We start from the raw sequence: 7,775 nt of genomic DNA, 5'->3' as shown, positions 1-7,775 counted from the left end.
GGAGGTCTCTACCAACCTGGCTGATTCTGTGATTGTATGGTGCACATTTCTGAAGATGTCTGTAGCAAACCACAAAATGCCAAACTTTGTAGAAATGTCAGTTGATGATATGCAAACCTAAACAGCAGCCACTGCAGACATGCCTGCAGCTACTAGTTGGAGAGCTGTGATATGTAATCTTGTAAAGACCCAGGCCTGCAGTGACTAAGGAAAGCAGGAAGGAGACAAAGAAGCAGAGATATCCTGACAGCAGCAATAAAGAGGGTCCTGCTGACGAGAGATGAAAAGAACCCTGTGAGGAAAACTGCTGGCACTCAGATAACCATTCAAGACCACTGTGGGGGGTTGGAACCGGGGTAGAGAATGGGGTAACACCTATGTAAATGAACTCCAAGGGATAACTGTAACAACTCTAAATCTCACTGTGAATATGCCTGCTCTCGTAACACAAACTGCGGGTTGTGGCAGCATGGGGTGCGCAGGACTGATGGAGCCATCCTGCCTGCCCCCAGTGCTGCAGTGAAACATACCTGCTTCCTAACTCTGCGGTGAGTGGGGGGCTCGATTCGCAGGTCAGTTACCTACTGGTAGTGAGTGCCTGCCGCAGGTTCGCTATTTGCGATGCGCCGGGCGCAGTCCTGCCTTCGTAACAAACCTTTCCATACTGCGAGTGCGTTCGTTTCTCACACCTATTAACTCCCATACTCCTTCAGACGGCAGCCTCTTCCAAGGCCCTCTCCACACTATTCTCCCCACCTCTCGGAACTGCTTCCCCCCTTTCCTTTCAGATCTTTCCAACCCTTCTCCACCCAGCTCCTGTGGGACCACAATCCGCGACACCCACCCTAAGTAGCCTCCTACCTACAGCGCCTAGCGTGAGGGAACCTCTGCAGGGCTGGCTCCGTCCCGCAGGGCCGGCACAGGACGCCACGGAGGGTGCCTGGAGCCCTGCCGCAGAAGCCGTAGGGCGAAGATGGAATTAAGAACGGAGGGACAACATCGCCCAACCCTGCCCAGAGGACAGCGAAGAACCTCTAAATACGCGCGGGGAGTGACAGACAAACAGACGGTGCTACGTCGCCGCCTGCGCTACCTTCTCACCGTGCCGCCTACCAGCGCCTGCTGGCGCCCTCGGGCTGGCAGTGCAGCTTGGCGAGCTCCGGGTGCTGTACCGCGGCGGCGGCAGCGCTCCGCTCCCCGTGCTGTGCAGCCAGACGGAGGCGGCGCGGCGCAGACCGCGTATGCTCGGCCGACCGTTCTCACGGCCGCGGCTGCCGCTAGGCGGCGCACTCGCACCGCTCCGGCCGGCCGGCAGCGGCAGGGGGAGCCGGGTGGCGCCGCCCGGAGCGCAGGGGCTGGCTCTGCCAGGGCTGCCCGAACGGGGCTGTTCGCCGCGGGAAGGCACGGGCTAGCACCGAGTCACGGAACGGTAGGGGCTGGAAGAGACCTCTGGAGACAAAATAGAATCAAACAGGTTGGAAGAGACCTCCAGGCTCAGCCAGTCCAACCTAGCACCCAGCCCTGGCAGTCACCCAATCAAACCCAGCAAGAAGCTCCTAGCAACAAAGGGTTGCTACGATCTCCTGGACTGCCAGGATCATGTTAGGCCCAGTCACAGGCATCCTTGAGTCTCCTGGAAGAAAGTTCTTTTTCTGCATCCATTTTTAAGGCTGTTAGCAGATTTCACTCAAGGCAAGAAGCTCAAACCAGCAGTTACCACCAAGGCATAGTATTAATACTGTAAGATGGAATCCTGTCAAAGTGCTGGCACATCCTGTAGTCTGAGGAATGGGTCTGTGATGTACAATGAAATTCTCTTGAGCTACCTGTCCAACCAGCATGGGTTTAGGAAGGGCAGGTCCTGCCTGACCAACCTGAGCTCCTTTTATGCTCAGATTCCTCCCTGGTGAATGTGGGGCAGGCTGTGGATGGAGTCTGCCTGGACTGCAGCAAAGCCTTTGACACTGTCTGCCACAAGCAGCTCCTGGCACAGCTGGCAGCTCCTGGCTTGGACAGATTCACTCTGAAATGAGTCAAGAACTGCCTGGAGAGATGGGCCCAGAGAGTGGTGGTGATTGGTGCCACATCCAGCTGGCAGCTGTCACCAGTGGTGTGTCCCAGGGATCAGTGCTGGGCCCAGTCCTGTTCAGTATCTTTATTGATAGCCTGGACCAGGTGATTGAGTCTTGCATCAGTAAGTTTGCAGACAACACTAAGCTAGGAGCAGCTGTGGAGCTGTTGGAGAGCCCTGCAGAGGGACCTGGCCAGGCTGGATGGGTGGGCAGAGGCCAATGGGATGAGATTGAACAAGGCCAAGTGCAGGGTTCTGCACTTTGGCCACAACAACCCCAAGCAGTGCTACAGGCTGGGGCCAGAGTGGCTGAGAGCAGCCAGGCAGAGAGGGAGCTGGGGGTGCTGGGAGAGAGGAGCTGAAGATGAGGCAGCAGTGTGCCCAGGTGGGCAAGAAGGCCAATGTTATCCTGGCCTAGGTCAGGAATACTGCTCAGGCCACACCTTGAGGACTCTGTCCAGTTCTGGGCTTCTCAATTCAAGAGAGATGTTGAGGTGCTGGAAGGTGTCCAGAGAAGGGCAGCAAGGCTGGGGAGGGGCCTGGAGCACAGCCCTGTGAGGAGAGGCTGAGGGAGCTGTGGGTGTGCAGCCTGCAGCAGAGGAGGCTCAGGGCAGAGCTCATTGCTGTCTGAAGTTGTGCCAGGGGAGGTCTAGGCTGGATGTTAGGAGGAAGTTGTTGGCAGAGAGAGTGATTGGCATTGGAATGGGCTGCCCAGGGAGGTGGTGGAGTCACTGACCCTGGAAGTGTTGAAGCAAAGCTTGGACGAGGCACTTAGTGCCATGGTTTGGGTGTTTCCCCCACACACTTTGGAAAATCACCCAGACTAGAGTCAGCCTAGCTGAAAATCAAGGAATGAAGCTTTATATTCACAACTTAGCACAAGAGACAAGCAGAGAGTTACAATAGTCACAGCTATAGACAGGAACAGACAAGTTAAAGGTGATACAGAAACACAACAGCCCTGCCAGAAACCAGAGTGCCCAGGAGGGGCTCCCAACCACCCTGCCACCTTCCTCCCACCCCTCTACCTTACCCAAAACTTTGCCTTATGCTCAAGGTAGCTTGGAGGATTGGCTGGGGGGTTCGGAAGCAGATGGATTAGTCACACAGATGGCAGGTTAGGTTAGAGAGAGAGGTTGAGCCCTAGAGAGACAGAGAGCAACTCTGTTATCTGTATTTATGTTCTTGTTCTTACCCATCTCAGCAAGCCTATGAGTGCAGCAGACATCACCAGTGTTTCCTTTTCACAGCCTGTCATCTAATTCTTCTCACCAAAACATTCTAGCTAGGCTCAGACTAGCACACATGGTCTGGTTGATTGGCTAGGGCTGGGTGCTAGGTTGGACTGGATGAGCTTGGAGGTCTCCTCCAACCAGGTAGAATCTATGATTCTATGAAATTCAGAAATAAATTTGCTTTCTGAGGTGATTGTTCAGCTGGGAGAGATGTCTTGGAGCAATGGACGTCTCTAAAGAGTTGTAGCAGTTTGGCTTCTTCACATATGCTGCTTTATTGAGGAGAAAACGAATCCCAAAACTTTAATAAGCTAAGGGATGCCATTATCTTCTTGGAAGGCACTGCACTTAATCTTGGATAGTGTTGTAGTGGTTTGGGAATTACCTGCCTAATCCCACAGCTAGGACTCAGTCAGCTGGAAGCTTTATATTTACAGCTTGGCACAACTTACAAGCAGATATATGCAGTCCCGAGGAAGAATGGAGGTTCAGCCAGGGGGGTTAGGAAGCAAGGTGGATTAGTCAGAGAAACAGCAGAGGCTAGAGAGATAAAAAAATGCAGCTCCAAGCTCCCCAGCAGAAGAAGAATGGCCTTATCTATGTTTGGATTCTTGTTCTTATACATCTCAGCAAGCCTATAAGAGAAGTAGACATCATCCTGTTTCCTTTCACAGCCTGTGATCTAATCCTTCTCACCAAAACATTCTAGCTAGCTTCAAACTAGCACAAAAACTAACTTACCTATTTGCTTTGTCAGGGAAAAACAAGGAAGAAAAGGGAAAGGGACTGCCAAATCACTACCCAGCTGAAGGTCAAAGTTATCAACAACCACGGTGGTGTTTCTGAACTAATACAGCTATTTCGAAACCCAGTCACTTCTTTGACAGCACCTGTCCAGTAAATGCTGCCTTACCATTTGCATCAAGCTGGAGGCTTTTCCATTTGTGCATTTTTAAGACAGGCAAACCCTTTTCAGAAGATTTATCCCAAATTACCAATTTTTAGTTACTGAACTGCCTGCAGGATGCTACCTGCATGGTAACTCATAAGTGCCCATCTCTTGGTCACAGAATCACAGAATTGTTGATCAGAAGAGACCTCTGGAGCCCACCTCCTGCTCAAGATGAAATATTTATCACCAGCACCAGATCTGGTCAGCCATGGCTTCAAAAACCTGCAAGGGCAAAGATCCAGCAACCAGGATTTCTTGTCTCTTTCTTCCTTTTGCATACATTTGGACCTTGACTGAACAAAGTGATCTTCAGTCCTCCACATTTCTCAGCAAATGTGCTGCACACCATGGGACGAGGATACAGCAATGTGCCTGTCAATTGAACTGCACTGTAAATTGAGGCTATGTTTTCCCTCTCATTCTATTTCAGTATTCCCATCTCATTTTGTTGACATTCATTTCTCCATCTGTCCACAGCCAGTGAAATTAGCCTATGAGTGTAACAAGCCCATATCAGTCATCACTTCAACAGTCTTTAATGCGAATTGAAGCTTAAACCTTAGCAAACAAAGCCTCAGCATGACAACACTGAATGCTGCTCATTTCTCTCTTAACTTCAGGGCACACACTGCTGACTAATTCAAATCACTTCTGCTCTGCTAAGAACAACTTGAAGTGGCGATGGAATGAGGAGGCTTTGAGTGCATCTGTCACTTTGTTAATAGGAAAGATTTCCAGATTCCTGAAAAACTCTCCTTTCTCAGCACTGCTCAGGCCACTCCTTGAGTGCTGTGGCCAGTTCTGGGCTCCTTAATTCAAGAGAGATGTTGAGATGTCCAGAGAAGGGCAGCAAGGCTGGGAAGGGGCCTGGAGCACAGCCCTGTGAGGAGAGGCTGAGGGAGCTGGGGGTGTGCAGCCTGCAGAAGAGGAGGCTCAGGGCAGAGCTCATTGCTGTCTACAACTCCCTGAAGGGAGGCTGCAGACAGGTGGGGTTGGGCTCTTCCGCCAGGCAAACAGCAACAGAACAAGGGGAGAGAGTCTCAAGTTGTGCCAGGGCAGGTCTAGGCTGGATGTTAGGAAGAAGTTCTTCCCAGAGTGATTGGCATTGGAATGGGCTGCCCAGGGAGGTGGTGGAGTTGCCATCCCTGGAGGTGTTCAAGAACACACTGGATGAGGCACTTAGTGCCATGGTCTGGTTGATTGGCCAGGGCTGGGTGCTAGGTTGGACTGGCTGAGCTTGGAGGTCTCTTCCAACCTGGATGATTCTATGATTCTGTGCACTCAGCTGGGTTCTCATCCCATGGCCAGACTGTTTTGTACCAGTGGTGAGTTAGGTCCTAGAAAGGCTGGGTAATTTTCTATACTATCACCATAGAGCAAGTGGTGGCTTGAAAAACCACCACCCAGAAAGGCAGTGTATTTATCCATTGGGTTTCAAGGGACAAGGTGAAAAGATGTTTGTTATTTGTGGCCTACTGACATGAAGTGAAGCTGCTCTCTCCTGCCTGTGGCTACAGGATGGCTTCCTCTGTGTTCAAACCCACTCCTAATTACCTGGTAAGGCAGCATAGAAACCCACCTCACCTGGGCAAGAAAACAGCAAGCATCCAGGTCACCAGCAGGAAAATTGTGATGGTACAGCTGGCCAGTCCCTGTCTGGCTGGAGGTGCAGCCCCCACGGGATCAGACTGCTGGCTGTGAAAGGCCAAGGCAACAAACACACCCCCACCGTGCAGGAGAGCAGCCGCCTGGGCTAGCGCTGGAGGCCAGTGCCGCAGCCAGCGTATCCAAGTTGCTATAAATGATCTTAGGCACAACCCAGTTCGGACCAAAGACAACAGAAAAATCGTTTGTTAAAGCAGAAGCAAGCAGCGCTGGGCACGAGGGGAGGCTTCACTCTACCACCTCGCTCAATGAGCACACAACAGCCTCTGCCGCTTATGCATTCAGCTTACACGTTGTACAGGGCTAACCCCCCAGCGGGAGTGACCTTGAACCTGACCCTAGGTGGGCTTGACCCCTCCCCAGGGGTGGGTCTGAACAGGTGACTCATGGTTAGCCCACTCCCCCTTCCTGTCTAAAGGTCTACAAAAGCAGGGAGACTTCCTGTTTCTCTCTCTCTGTGCTCCCTGCCTCCCTGCTTACCAGCATCACCATCCTGTTCCCGGTTGTTTTACCACGTGGCCATCACCCGCGAGGTGGTCAAAGCCATCACCGTCAAAAAACATCTGGTTGTATTTACACATTTTGTATCTTGTTCTTTCCCTTCCCTGTACCTTTGTAACTCCTCTACCTCAGACACCTTTTTAATTTATTGTTAAACTTTTCTTCTTTTTAACTTCCAGATCGAGTGAGATGCTTTATTTGGGTGTGCTGACCCTTTCCTCTCTCTACACCTAATTCCTTTCTTTTGGCAAAGAAGGGGGAAGAGGGAAGGGCACTCTGTAAAATTGTTATTGGTTCTACCAAATTTATTTGAGTCTCTGGAAATTAAAATTAGAACTGAGACATTCAGGAAGGCACATCAGAAGGCAGAAGGATGTGTTACACAGAAGATGCCCAGGGAGAAAAGCAGAGACAGAGCAGACACACACACACTGACACTGTCTGCCACTGTCTTATCTATGTTTGTGTTCTTATTTTTACACATCTCAGCAAACCTACAAGTGAAGCAGACATCACCATCATTTTCTTTTCATAGCCTATCATCTAATCTTTCCCATCAAAATATTCCAGTTAGCCTCAAATCAGGACACGTGTCTCCGCCGTCTGGGCTGTTGGCGGTTCCCTGGGTCTCTCTGGTGGTCGCTGGAGATGAAAACCCATGTCCTCCTCCATGCAGCCTCCCGACTGACCCCTGGTGCTCTCACACTAAAACCCAGCCGTGCAAGTCCCCCTCCCCTCCAGGTGGCACAACCCCACCAGTTCCTGGTAATTCCCCATCCCAGGGAGGCACATCTCCCCCCCAGTGGTATCCCAACATGAATCATACCCCTGTTCATCACAAAGTGGCACAGCCTAGTGCACACCGGTAGGCAGTAACACTGTGGGGACTGCTCTTAAGTGCAGTCATGCCGGGAACTGCCCAGGAGGAGGCTGTCAGTGCACCCAAGGCAACAGCTCTTCAGCACCAGCGCTTGTGTTCCAGTGCCCTGAAGGGAGCCTGCGGGCCATGAACTTAGGTTCAGAACTGCAGAGGATTAACTATGTTAACCCCTTCCTATGACACCTGCTGCACAGCGAGAACTCTAACATCATTGTGGGGAGAACTGATTTTCAAACCTAAGCTCTCGGACCCCCCACATGTAGCCATCTGCTTTTTCAACCCCTGCAGGATCTGAGTTACACGGAGAAGTTAAGGAAAGAAAGCACCATGTGGTAAAACCAAGTGTACATTTCTTTCCCCTGGGGAAACTCCAAATGAGGCAGTAACTGAGAACACCGAAGCGACTTCCTATCATCTCCCCGACCTTGCGTGGCGTGGTGTCCGCACAAGGAGGTGCAGAGCCACAGGAAA

Source organism: Pogoniulus pusillus, chromosome 12 (genome assembly GCF_015220805.1).
Source record: "Pogoniulus pusillus isolate bPogPus1 chromosome 12, bPogPus1.pri, whole genome shotgun sequence".
NCBI classification, from domain to species: domain Eukaryota; kingdom Metazoa; phylum Chordata; class Aves; order Piciformes; family Lybiidae; genus Pogoniulus; species Pogoniulus pusillus.
This window is presented reverse-complemented; position numbering follows the sequence as displayed.